Here is a 14,587-nt window from a genome sequence, read left to right as displayed (position 1 = left end):
CACACACACACACACACACAGGTTAAGTGAATCAAGTGAGGGAGGACATGGGGATTGTGGAAAAGGGTGGAGGCAGAGGGTAGGTGTGGCAGGAGCTGGAGGAGATAATGGAACTGCTTGAGAGGAAACTCAATTTGCTGAGCAGAAGAAGATCAGAGGATGAAAATGAATGAGGCAGATTCAAGTAAAAAACAAAACAAAAAGGTCATTGTGCATGATATTTTCCCTTCAGCTTCTTCCCTATTTGTTTGAGCCATGGTAAGACATGGATGGATTTTTGGGTCTGGGGCCCTCAGTCACAAAATGTTGCTGACGACAATCACAAATAGACACTAAATAACCACGAAAATACAACAAACAACTACAAACGACCCAAAATGACTCAAATAACTGCAAAGTGAGCACAAAGGGATGCTAAATGATTGAAACAAATCAATCAAAAGCATACACATAATGGACCTCATTTATCAAACGAACGTACGGCAGAAAAACGTGCGTACGACCATTTCCTGGCAAACTCCGGCATTTATCAATTTGGACGTGAGCTGGAGCTACGATCAAATCTCACGTCAGGTCTGAGATCGTGTACGCAAACTTCAGCCTGTGTATTTGCGGTGCAGCACAGCAAAATCTGTCTGAAAATAATTAACAAACCTCAGCTGTCATTAAGCATAAGCAGTCACATATTAAGAACAGATCAAAACAGATTCTTAAAACAAATAAAAAATATATAAAAATTGTGGTTGGAGCGATTGATTGTACTCATGTGCGTCTGAAGGCACCATCCATGAATGATTACGCATTCATCAATTGCAAAAACTACCACTCGATAAATGTACAGGTGATTTGTGATGCCAAGCTATCGCTTTTAAACGTGGTGGCCAGGTGGCCAGAGGGGGACACACACACGATTCTTTTGTATTTCAAAACAGCTCTAACGGGATACCTAATAACCCCGCTGGCAAACCCTGCTACAGAGCGAGAGCGCCGTATTCAGCACCCTTGCCATGAAATGCACCCCCTTTATTATAGGTGGTATTCTCCTACTCTATAGGAGTAGCTTATATACAGGAAACCCAATTAAAAGCACACACTTTTGAACCTATGAATTGCAAGAAAAACTGGGATTATATTTAGGAAACGCTGAGTCAAATACATTCAACTTGCTCAAAAGATCCATTTAATTCATTTTGTAATTATGGCTGCAGTATATTTCCACAGAACACACAAAAAAATGATGTTTTGTGTTCGCTATTATCCAAGTTTGTGTTTTTAAACTCTTTAAAATAGTTTAAAGACTGTAAGTAACCAATGTTCTGACCGTTGTGGGTTTCCTGTATATAAACTACTCCTATAGGTGGAAACAACAGCCTTCTGATCCAGAATATCACCTATAATGCGAGGGGGTGCATTTCACGGCAGGGGTGCTGAATACGGCACAACACCTGTCCAACAGTGAGCACACACAGTGGAGCGCTGCTTCGGGTTGACTGCCTCCGTTATTCTTTTCCATACAGCGTTTTTATGGGCCCCTTTTATTCCACTCTGAAGACTAACAAAAAGCTCATCTTTATTTTGCTCCACCTCGGATGTCAGGATGCCGATCTGTGTGTCGGAAAAGTTTCTTTTCTTACCTGTGTTTCTCCTCTCCATGTTTGACCTCAGTGGGCGAGGCCTCCGAACCAGGAATATTTAAGGGCGTAACATGTTAATGACGATCAAATTCAGCCGCCGCATTTATCAAGGCCCGCTCATTCATACGCTGAGATTGGTCAGATACGAATGTTTCATAAATCACACGTGGGTCCTTTCATACGACCAATTCTGCGCTCAGATCTGCGCCCGTTTTCACGCAAGATTGATAAATGAGGCCCAATGACTATAAACAACCAGAAGCATGCAAAATGACTAAAGAGATGCAAAACAACTGTGAAAAGTACCACAAAATGAACACAAAGAAGTGCTAAACCAACACAGTCTCACTCCCAACGCATCAAATACTGAAGATTGGTCAGGGCCTTTGGCGTTAGTTACGGACTAAAAAGGTCTCCTTAAACGTACAAACCCGACGCAGAGGGCTTTCAACTCATTCCAATGTAAGCCCGTCCGAGGCGATATTTGAAGCTTAGGGCTATCCTTTAACGTCCATATCTGAAGTTTTGGGCTCTCCTTAAAGGTCCATATTTAAAGCTCAGGGCAGTCTTTAAACGTATAAACCCGACGCAGGGGGCTTTTAACTCATTCCAATGTAAGCCCGTCCGCGCCGATATTTAAAGCTCGAGGAGCGCTCCTCGGGGCGCTCTTCGGGGCGCTCATCGGAGCGCTCCTTAAAACTACAAACCCGACGCAGGGGGCTTTCAACTCATTCCAATGTAAGCAGCCTGTCCTCAACCCAAAACCGACCACATAGGTTGTTTGATGAAGGAGCTTATGACGACCCATAGGCCCGTTTCGAGTTTAGCGGTCGTGTACATAACTACAATAAACGGTGTGTTGAGTATGTCGTCATCGCCTACCCTTTAACCTTTGGCACCAATCAAAATGTGATGCGCCAGAAGGAGGCGTGGCATTCACGTTTCACTGAACGTCGTAGCATTGGTAAGTCCGTTTGTGTACTCAATTTATGTGGTCATGTTGTGTTCTGTGCGTGAGCTATCACGGTGATTGTCTCCAAATCATGTGTAAGTAAGTTAGTTCAGTTTGACGTTTAAGTTACAACTCAGTTGGGAATGCCACGGAGGTCGTATGTTAACTATCAATAAGGCGCTAAGGTTAGCGCACATGCTAACACGCTTTTTATTTATGCTATCTTGACAAAAAAATGCTACCTTATGTGATTTCCGTCAGTATTAGGACATCTGTTAACTATTTATTTTGGTAATAAACAGGTGAAAATGCACTGTAAGAACTTAGAGAGCGCATTTTGATACTCAAATACAGAGCCCTGATAGTTTTAATTAGTGTTAGTGTACTCTTAACTTTTGTAGGCAAACGTTTTATTTCTCTTTTTATTCTTTTGATTATTTACTCTACATTTTGCTAAATTTTTATTTTTAGTGGCAATAAGTAACATTTATGGAAGTGCAACTAATCCTGCTTCATTTTTTTTCTAATAAAAAAACTCTCTTCATAAATCCAACGGTTCTTTTAAGAGCCATTTTCTTAATCCTTCTCCCTGTTACACTAATTTAATTTTCTGAGCTTTTGCTTTGTCATTTTGTCTCTTTGTCTTTACTTTGACTGTAGCCTTTGTTTGGTCTTCTGTTTGTTAGTTTCTTCTCTCTCTCTCTCTCTCTCTCTCTCTCTCTCTCTCTCTCTCTCTCTCTCTCTCTCTCTCTCTCTCTCTCTCTCTCTCTCTCATCTAAAATGGCATCTGGAAAAGAAAAGAAAACAAAGGGACTAAAGTTTCCAGAGTTACCTTGAGGAAGAGGGACAAGAATGGGAACATTATAGCTCAACAGTTTAGGAAGAATCGATCTGGTCAGTAAAATATAATACAGTTCTACTGTTAATCACAAGTTGGTCAGCAGTAATGTTTCTTGCATTATGTTTTGTGTTTATAGTTAAACCGTGTGGCGCTAGGAAGCCCCCAGAAGTGGAGGAGTTGCTGACAGATGACATTCCTCAAGATGTCCTAAGTCTTGTACACATATTGACATGTGATAGCTTAAATAGCTTAAAGACGACCTTTATGTTTCCATTTAAAAATGTGAAATTTAGGCAACTGACTTAAGTAGTGGCCGTGATTTTTTTATGCACATGCAGTAACAAAGCCATTATGGAAATGACTTTTCTGTCTTTAAATACACTGTCCTTTACATCAATTTTTGTGTTTTATTATTTTAGATCAACATCTTCAGAGACTAAAGTGGAGGAGACACCCACAATGTCAGCATGGACAAGAAAACAGTTAATGTCTGAAAAAGAATTCAGAGCTGCAATGCCAGAGCTCTTGAATTCGAAATTGGGCGCAGAGACTGTAACTCCACATTGCTGTCAGCAATGTAAAACAGCTGGTTGGTGTGTAGTCAGAAAAGGGTAGGTTTGACACGGTACCAGATTGTAAAATTTGTTTGAATTTTGATATTTTCTGGGGGGTTTTGTGTGTGTGTATATTTTTTTTACAGGCAGAGCAGAGATAACTGTGCTTGCCATGGGATGGAACAACAGGAAGACAGAGAGTCTGCACAAGACCCTGGCAAAAAGATTTTTCAAAGTAAGAAGTCTTTACTGCAAGTTAACATTTGTCATTTCATGGTTACTTTCTGTGGGCTTGAATACTGGCATCACAGGTTAAAGGAGTGACAACTTTGTCCAGCTCATGTCCTGTGACTGGTGTGGTGTGGAGGCATGGCAGAGCCATATGCTGGTTGGCTGCTGGCTTGCTGGATCGCTGTGTTTTTGTGCTGCATTGGCTACAAAAAATGAGCAGAACAATGGGCTTATGGTCCACTGACTCACTGCTACTGAGTTTAACAGTCCCTTCTCCTCACACCTTCCTCTGAAGAACATTCTCCCAACTAGCTGTGGCACACTTGACGGCCCCACTGGCGTGTGTTGTCATCATGACAACTCACAAAAATCACCATTAAGTTTTTTTGACATCAAATGACTGCAGCAAACAACTCAATGTCCTTTCTATCCAATTAGCATTCTTATATACGTATTGCATTCTTTCACCATAAAATAGCCTTTGTTATAACAAGGAAATAATTGTTTCATGAGGCACATAGTCTCTTTTGGGGACATACCTTTAAGAATATCCTCATAAATTTGTGCTTGAATGTTTTGCATGTTGTCATTTAGGTTTTTCAATCATGATTAGAGATTCACTCACTGATATTGTCCCCTTTTTTTAAAATAACATTTTTTCTGATATTATGAAATACTTTTGGTGTATTACATTCCACTAGATAGTTGTCCTACATCTTAAGCCCTTGTCACACATGCACTGCAAACCTGAAACTATCTGAACATTTCCTGGTACAGCTGTGTGTGTACACAAATATCGGATTCAGTCGGACCGGGCATCAAATGGAATTTACCCTCCCAGCTTAATAGTGCAAAGACTGGGTAATTCCAGAGTGTGCACATGTGTGAATACAGCTGCACGCCCCCCTTGCCTAAACCAAACTAAGTAGTTACATTAAGTGTGAACACATCTAAGTGTGTGCTGCATTTGTGAAAGAGAAATTCGGGACTATCTCCGGACCTGATTCTCTGACATTATTCTGGGTTCAAATGTGAAAACATCTTTATTCTCTTATCTCTAATGCCCTATGTTAACATACCTTTTTACGGATCACACCATGACTTATCTATGTTTGTTGTTTTTTTTAAACATTCTAAATGGACTAAACAGAGAGCATAAATCGAAGGAGCTTATCTTGAGAGTCTCAAGCAGGAGCTCAACATCTTTCTGGAGGACACGGAGGAATGGGTGTGTGACGTCCAGCAGTGGGCAGCCACTGGTATGTGTTATGGTACATTTCGCTATATGTTTTACAATACTATTTTTTTATGGTCAATTTTGCTTGTTTCTGTTTTTCAAAAGAGACATGTAGCTCATAGTAGTAGTACTTGGGAGCTGGCCAGGTAAATTCCACTTGACGTCCAGTCTGACTGGATCAAATATTTGTGTTTTCACATACTGATTGTCTAGATCATTTTATGTTTGCAGTGTATATGTGAAAGGGGCTTAAGTGTTTTACTTTTGTCCCATCTGTTCTCTTTTCCAAAACAGTGGTGAGTCTTCGCCTGAAGATGCGACTTTTTGACCAGGTTATGCTGGTCAGGCCTATGGAAGAGGAAAAAGTTATAATTGTGAAGGAGATGACCCAGCATTGCCAGTACCTGAGAAAGGCCTTGGACAAAGTATACAGCCTCCTTCGTCACACTCAAGAGAATATCACGAAACTTAGTATGGTATGTAGTAGTACAGTCTCAGAGCTGGGCGGACAATCTGCATTTTAATGTTCATAAAGAGTTGCCTTATTTTCTATCTGATTATTATTATTTATTTATTTTACATTTTATTTTAGCACCTCCCAGAGAGCTGAGAGAAAAGGGATACAGGGGGCTGCTCTGTTATCTGCTGCAATAGCTGCACATTCTGCAGCAGAAACTGAGCGCAGTCACCAGCACTTACGACCGTTTTGCCACTGAACCCTCCTTTTTCATGTTGGAGGAAGACAATGAGGACGTTGAAGAGAACAGTGACCAGGAGGACAACAGCACTCCAGATATTTCAGAGGAAGAAATGTAAAGCCTTTGAGGCTGGGATTCAGTTGTGGACATAAGGCCGCAGGCTGTGTGCCTTTTACATATTCACAGCTGTGATGATGTTCAGCACAACATCACTACCTCTCGAGTGATATTGCTTTTATACATCCTTTCTACAAAGCACCAGACTGGAACTGGACTGTGGCTAAGCAACACATAACCATTTGTCTGTGCAATAGCTTGATACTTTGTGTAAGCTGGAAACTAACTGTTGTATAAAGTTTACATAACAGGTGACGAAAGATGTGCTCAGTTTTGGTCAGAGTGCTGTACTTGTTACTCGTGGAAGTTCAGTAAATGGCTGCATTTATATAGTGCCTAGTTCTGGACAGTGTGACCAATTATTTGTTTAAATATTTTAAAGGTTCTGTAAGTTTTACAGTATATCACAGTGGGATGGGTTTTATTTTGCATGAGAGTGGCATATTCTAATGTGAGTACATAGAATATAAAAACATAGCGTCTTGAAATGTAACATCATTCGTGTCACAAATTGTTGTGCCATGGTGTTCTGGTTCATCCAGTATACCGGTGGCTCATTCAAACATTACTGTTATTACAAACAAGTTTTTTTCATACATCTAACATGTCTGGAGATAATCTTTAAAAATATTGTATTTTGTATGTAATAACATTGTAGACATGAAGAATTAAGCCTCACAAATAAATGTCTTATCTACAGCTTTGTCTAGTGAATGTTTATGATATATTATTTATGAGTTATTACAAAGCGAACAAATAGTTGGAATGCACAGATGCATCGTTTTCTATTGTTGCTATGGTGGTTGCCACGCACGCTGCGGAAGCCGGAAGTGGCTATAGAGACGGAGCCAGTCCGCTGCATGCAAACCCTAATTTACTTAAAACTAATAAATATTGTTCAAACACCTAGCATCTGAACTGTTTCTTAACATAAAGACCATATATATGAAGAAAAAACGGGAGTTAGGCTATATTCAATATTTAAAGTATATGGCACATTATTTACTACCCTTTTTGCAAACCAGAAAACTGCATACCTATTTCAAGAATACATCTTTACTTTTTGTTGACATAGATCATCTTTATGTAATCTAAATACTAATCCAGCTGTTCTAGATATATTATATATGTAATATATATATCTATCTCTCTCTCTCTCCCTCTCTCACTCTCTCTCTATATATATATTTATATATATATATATATATATATTTTTTTTTTTGTGAACCCATTTATTTACAAACCGGAAGAACTACAGAAAACTACAACTATGGCAGATAGCAGTACTTAGCGTTATTGCGCGGCTCATTGGAGTTGTAGTTCTTTAATTTAGGTTGTATTTTTCATAGAATTGGAAGTTGTAAATGTTGAAATGAGAATACATTGAGGAGTTTAAGGGCATAGTTAACACATTGATGTAATCAGATTTTTAAAATCAAATTATTTCATAGGTGAAAATTAATTTGACCCATAATTGACGAAACCCGAAATTGTTGATTGTACTCATGTTATAGCTGGGGTCAAGAGCTCTCTATAACAGTTGGTCCCATTTCTGTATTTCTTTTTATTGTAGAATTATAAGCCCTCAAACAGGCCCTGAGGTCAAGGTTCCAAGTTCATTATTTCAAAACCGGAGCCATGTAGAATAGTAATACTAACATATTATTACTCCCCAGGTCGAGACCTTTCCAATGATGTATTTGGTTTAGCTCTACAGCAAAGTTTGAATTTTTTCATGTCATGGACTCAGGTCATCCAAACCCTACATCCAGACCTGGGGCCTGTTTCACAAAGCAGGTTCAAAAAACTCTGAGTCTAACCCTGAACTCTGAGTTGATCTACTCTGAGATAGGAAACTCTGAGTTTTCGGTTCCAGAACAGCAGATTTGCGTTAGGTTGATCAACTCAGAGTAGTTTGACCTGGAGTTAAGCGCGTGCACCACAAGTAAAAAAAGACAGCATCAATGGAGCCCTGATTCGACGAGTCACCATGGCAACGGGGAAGCGAAGGGCTACGCTACAACTGGAAATGGAAACATTAATGCGCTCATACGGAGAGTTTGAGCAGGTTTACACCGCTGCAGCAGCAAAAGAGAGGGAGACGGTGCTGGAGGACATTGCGGCTGGGGTCAGTGCATAAGTTTAAATGTAGTCCAGTTGCAATCACAGTAATATCACAGGGGAACTGCATGAGTGGGAGCCTATTAATTTATTTCATTTAAGTGCATTCCCACGGGGGAGAAGCGCAGCTTAAGATGAAACATAAAAACATTTTTCAAACAGGTAAAACCTCTGCACAGTCTCATAGTGACGCCTCATTTTGAGCAGGTTTTACATCGTAAAGTAAATATTACCGTAAGTGGCTGTTTTTTATACAACATATCAATGTTGTATAAAAAACTCCCATTTGCAAAAAAAACGCAGCGCAAAACACAATATCTGCTGTGATATGAGAGCATGACTGGTTGTTAATGTTGGAAATGTAAGGAGGGGTGAGATGGACTGTGACATGAAACGGTGTTGTGCCGTATTCAGCCCCCTCGCATTATAGGTGATATTCTGGATCAGAAGGCTATATAGGAGTATTTTATATACCGGTAACCCAACTAAAAGCACACACTTTTGAACCTATGAATTGCAAGAAAAGCTGGAATTATATTTAGAAACGCTGAGTCAAATACATTCAACTTGCTCAAAAGATCCATTTCATTCATTTTGTAATTATGGCTGCAGCATATTAAGGACGTCTGATAATCATCTCCCGACGAATATTTAATTCTCTTTGCGAAATGCGTCACCTTCATTCACGGGATCGTTATCAAAATGACACGCCATGGTAGTGTAAATATTCACCACCTAATATAACTTTTAATGTAGGCCTACTGAATGACTTTTATACGTTGTATACAAAAACTCCCGTTTGCAAAAAAACGCAGCGCAACACAGAATATCTGCTGTGACATGAAACGGTACCGCTCAAACAGAGAATTGCCTGGAAATGCAAGAACATCTATAATCAATAGTTTGATAATCATCTCCCGACGAATATATAATCATCTGCGCAGTAATGCTGCAGCTTCATCCACGGGATTGTTATCAGAAGGACACGCCATGGTAGTGAAATAGTCGCCACCTAATATAAGTTCTAATGTCTGATTTTTGCAATGATTTCCTGAAAAAACAGACGGAACTATACTACGCCAAAACTCGCGTGCTGACTGAATGAATGAGGAAATCAAACACCGTGTGGCTGAAAGAGGGCGGAGACAGAGAGAAACTCAAGGTTTTCTGAGAAAAACCTGGTCCCGACCAGGTTAGTTTCAGAGAGCATGTTACCATGGTAACTGACCGAGAGGTTAAGTTACCTCTCTTTGTGAAACAGGCTAGAGTTACCCCTCTGTCTCTGGTTTGAGTTACCTCCCTTTGTGAAACGGAAAACTCAGAGTTTCCCTCATTTCAGGGTTAACAGACTCAGAGTTTTCACTAAACCTGCTTTGTGAAACAGGCCCAGGGTCACTTTGAAGGCTCTACACATAAAAGTTTGTTTGTTTGTTTGTTTCTTTCATTCTTTGTTTGTTTCTTTGTTGACTGACATGAGTCACCTTCATATATCACAATATTCACTGTGTATATGTTATTATTAGCCAATGCAAGCATTAAGAATGATGTATTATGTATGACGCACAAATGCCGCACGCGCACAAGCACACAGACTGACACAATCACTCACTCACTCACTCACATACACACACACACACACACACACACACTCACACACACACACACACACAGTGCTTTATTTGATGATGTAGATCAAATATCCTCAGCAACATATTATTACATATATAGATTATATGATTATCAAACCTGTGACAAGCTTCAGCTGCTTGATAACGAGCACATCATTAGAATCAGGTGTGTTGGACCAGGGAGAAACTTAAACATGCAGGACAGTGGCCCTCCAGGACTGAAATTTAGGGAAGTTAACAAGGACCAAGGCTGTTGCCTAGCACGGGAATTACATTCAAATGTCTATAGCCTGTTATCTATTATTTAGTATTTACCTTTTATTTATTTTTTGGTCTTTTTCCTTTTAATATGACAATATGATAATAAAAACCCATTCTGATTCGGATGTGGTTCAATATTAATTGAGGAAGACACATACGAAATACGAATGTATTTTAAATATAATCAGCCATATATTCTTAATAATATATTATTAAACTATATTAATGAGCCACTTCATATTTTACAATCACTGGCTATAAAATGTCTCATCAACAGAGCTAGTGACGCTGACCGGCGGCAATTTGAGTTGGAATGCAGCCCATCCACGGCTGACAGCTCATAATAGTATTGGAACACACCACGCTGAGCGGCGGATATTTGAGTTGGAATGCAGCCCATCCACGGCGGACAGCTCATAATAGTATTGGAACACACCACGCTGAGCGGCGGATATTTGAGTTGGAATGCAGCCCATCCACGGCGGACAGCTCAAAATAGTATCCGAACACACCACTTCCGCCTGCAACACAAGCCAAACAAGCGCAACGGTGGCTGGGGGTAAAAACGTAGCCTTCCGTTATCCAAAACTGACAAAATAAAACTATATTTCTCAGATCCGAAAGAAATAATTATAATCGATGGCCATTGCATTAACCCATCGTATTGTGAAGTTATTAAGGACTCTTTATCAGGAGATTGTTGAAAAAAATGCTTCCGGGAGGCGGGTCCTCGGTTCTCCAATGGGACTGCAGGATGATTTAAAACCCATGTCAAGTCATAAATGTATTCAAAAACAAAAGCCCAATTATTTACTTAGTAAAGGACAACAATTATGAGTCTAAGCTAAGTGATTCTACGATAAAAACGTTATCCCTCTCTGGCATCTTCTTACCTTATCCTTATGGGTGTTATTACACCAGCCAAGAATGAGCATTTCAGATGATCAATAAGGTGCCTGTAGATCATGGTGATTGTGAATACATTCAAAAGTTTATTTTTAGCTGTGTGAACAGGATGTACTCTTCCTTTTGTCTGGGTATTGTCTTCAGCGTACAAATACATAATACATAGAAAGAAACCCAGGGGATGGAAAAATATTTCTGCTTTAAGAAAAGGTGAGGGAATAAGCCAAAAAATAATTGTTTTACATCCACCTTTTTTCAGTAAATCATTCTATTTCTCATGTTTTTAAGATGGTGACTGAACACTAAATTTGCCAACAGTAAAAATAACACAAAATGTTTTTGTTTTTTTGGGAAACTGCAACTACTACAATTCGCTCTTGAAAGGTTCTGAACGATCGTAGAAATCAAGTGTATATGAAGGAACACAGCCAGTAACTGGTATATGTGATTTAAAAACATTTATTTTTGCAAAACATTTCCTTTCGGCTCCCAGGAGTTTTTCCATTTGTCCCCACTGTAAGACAGAAACACAGCAAGAAGTATTACTGTCAAATTGTTCATAATTTTTGAGAATATAACTGACACTGTACTATTTACAATGAGATATGGATTATACAGATATGCATGCATTCTTTTTTGAAAATGTGCTTTTCAATATCATATTTAGACAGTGTATAAGAAAACTCCCCAACGTCTGTGTGAAAGGTATGGAGAAGGAATGGGGGCAACAGAACTGTTACACCTCTGAGCTGGCATTGGAGGTAGTCACAGAGACGCAACAGCACAGAGTCGACGTCTGTATAAATGGGAAATTTGTATGGGGGAAAAAAAATTGTAAATTTAGGTTTAATTTGACTAAAGAATGTATTGCCAGTATGAAACTTTTTTTCTTCATGTTTTTGGCCAAGTTAAATCTTGCAGTTTTGTGCCGTTTTATGAGGAATGTTTTTTTCTTAGATTGCATTAGACACCAGGCAAAACTGAGAAAATTGTGGCGTTCACTTTTATAAGGTGATACAATTTTGAATCATTTCACATTATAGTGATATTGCACAGGGGGTTTCTTGATTATGTTATATACTGTGAATTTATTTCAAGTCCAATGCACAATACTGCCCAAAACATTTGACTGCTATGTGACTTGCTTGACCCTCAGACTTTGCTGACCCTTATTAAACTGCAGTTAAAGTTGAAGACATTTTACTATTTTTATTAGTGGATTTTCCTCATCTACAGTAAAATAAACTTAAGAACATACACACCATCCAGAGCAAGGCAGCCACTGCACCAACACCTCGGCACGGTCCTTAAAAAAGAAAGAAAGATATAAGGAACAATAAGTGTGTGACACTTGATTAGAGCACAAAACAGTTTGCTGTACAAACTGAACATGTCAGTACCAAATGAAAGAGACATAATACCACTATGGAATCAATCAAGATTCATTATTCCGCATCAAATTGTGGAAGGACACAGTTAAAGACTGATGGGTAACCAGGTCTGCATTTTTATCCTAAGCCATGTTGTTCACATGTTAACAAAGAAAAAAAGACTTTGCTTTGCTATATGCAGAAATATGTTGCAAAGGCAGTATTTCAAAGGAGTCTTGAAAATATAGCCTGCACTGTGTACATTACCGCTAAGAAGACTTTCATAAATCCTCTTAATTGTAATAAGGGCATTCCTGGCATCTTCTGTGTCCATTTCCCATGGACAGACACACTCGGCTGTAAACCCATCTGGAGCTCTGCTGGTAAGGAGGATGGGATGTCCATTGTGGAGCTGAAACAAAATTGGCACAAAATCACAAGACAGAAAATTGGATACATAAATGGAAGGTCAAAATACATAAAAATATATATTTTATTATATGCTTTAATACCTATACATATAAGCTATACATTGAGACTCAGAGTGAGGTCACTATAAACTGTTTTAGTAGCAATGTAAAAAACAAAAGACCTTGGTAACAAACACAGCTATTCCAATTCAGTGTGAGACAAGGGAAGCATCACATGCTTCAATATCTAAAAACACAGCTAACGCTACAAACTATCCAATTAAATTTTATTCATGGTATCTAATCATAACAGAAGTAGTCTCAGGACACTTTTCATAAAGAGCAGGTCAAAACCACACTATAAGATATCAAAGACCGTCAGATATGCGTTAAGGAACAACTTCCGAATTCTAATCCTGCAATGTAAATGTTCATTTTCAGGATATTTTATCCAAAATTGATAGATAGCAAAGTGTTTATATATACGCAATAACAGCAGGCTCTGATCTAGTAGTACATAACCCTGTTCACCAATGACTTAGGGCGCACTCACACTGTCCTTCCGCACCGCGCCTCGGGCTTTAGGATACTTGTCCCCCCTCCCTCTCCCCCCGCGCCCCAGGCCCGTTTGTACTCACACTGCCTGGGCCTCGCGCAAATGCTTCACATGTCACATGCATTGATTGACGTCATCGCCATGCGTCTCTTTGTTTACAAATCTTTCCATAGACCTTGGAGTTTTTGTGCGTCTTGTCGACTGTTTTTGAATCTTTTCATCGACCAAATCTGCAGTAAACACTCCACCTCCGCATCACACCAACGTGAACCTTTCACCGCCATTGTTGTTGTTGTTAAATGTCCGCGCATGGTCCGTCCTTCTATTTACTATGTCCGAACAGGCGCACATAAATGACGTCAGAGCCGCCGTAGGCATCGTGCTTGGCTCGTACATGTTCAAACGGGCTCTACAAAAGCCCACCTCTCTCAGGCGGGCTGTGGACGGCTCACTTGCCGCAGTTATACCCGGAGCGGTTGCACTCACACTGGTCAAACGCACTAGGCTTTAGCCGAAAAAACAGTTTTGGCCCGGTGCGGAAGGACAGTGTGAGTGCGCCCTTAGGTAGAGTGAAAACAAGACAACAAGACAAGACAATTGGGAGTGGTACAGTAAATCGAGAATTCAGGATTGTCTTGCACAATAAAACAAAGATGAGTGTTAAATTGCTGCAAAAGCAAATAAGGTAAGAGAAATATAGCAATGTAAATGTAAAGATCAGCAGTTTAAGACAACTGTCTGAAAGAAAAAAAATAACCTACCAGTAAATTTGTTGCATCATACATTTTGTTGATGCTGCAGTTTTTTTTGTGTGTTTCCAATCGTGGCCAAAATTTCTTCTTTTGATTTTCTATTTTTTTTTGTAAGGCTGCTTGGCCCCGCACTGCTTACACATCTTGCTGGCCACACCAATCGTTTCCTTGCATGTGATGCATTGTTTTTGAGTAGGCATCTGGAGACAGAAACAGAAATAAGAAATGAGAACACTGCATGCTGTGTTACCAGTGAATAATAATTTAACACAATAAATACAGTGCTCTTACATGTTGGCCTTCAAAGAAAACTGCTACA

The sequence above is a fragment of the Echiichthys vipera genome (genome assembly GCF_963691815.1).
Source record: "Echiichthys vipera genome assembly, chromosome: 9".
In the NCBI taxonomy this organism is placed as follows: Eukaryota; Metazoa; Chordata; class Actinopteri; order Perciformes; family Trachinidae; genus Echiichthys; species Echiichthys vipera.
The sequence above is the reverse complement of the archived record's forward strand: the minus strand, read 5'-3'. Positions refer to the sequence as shown.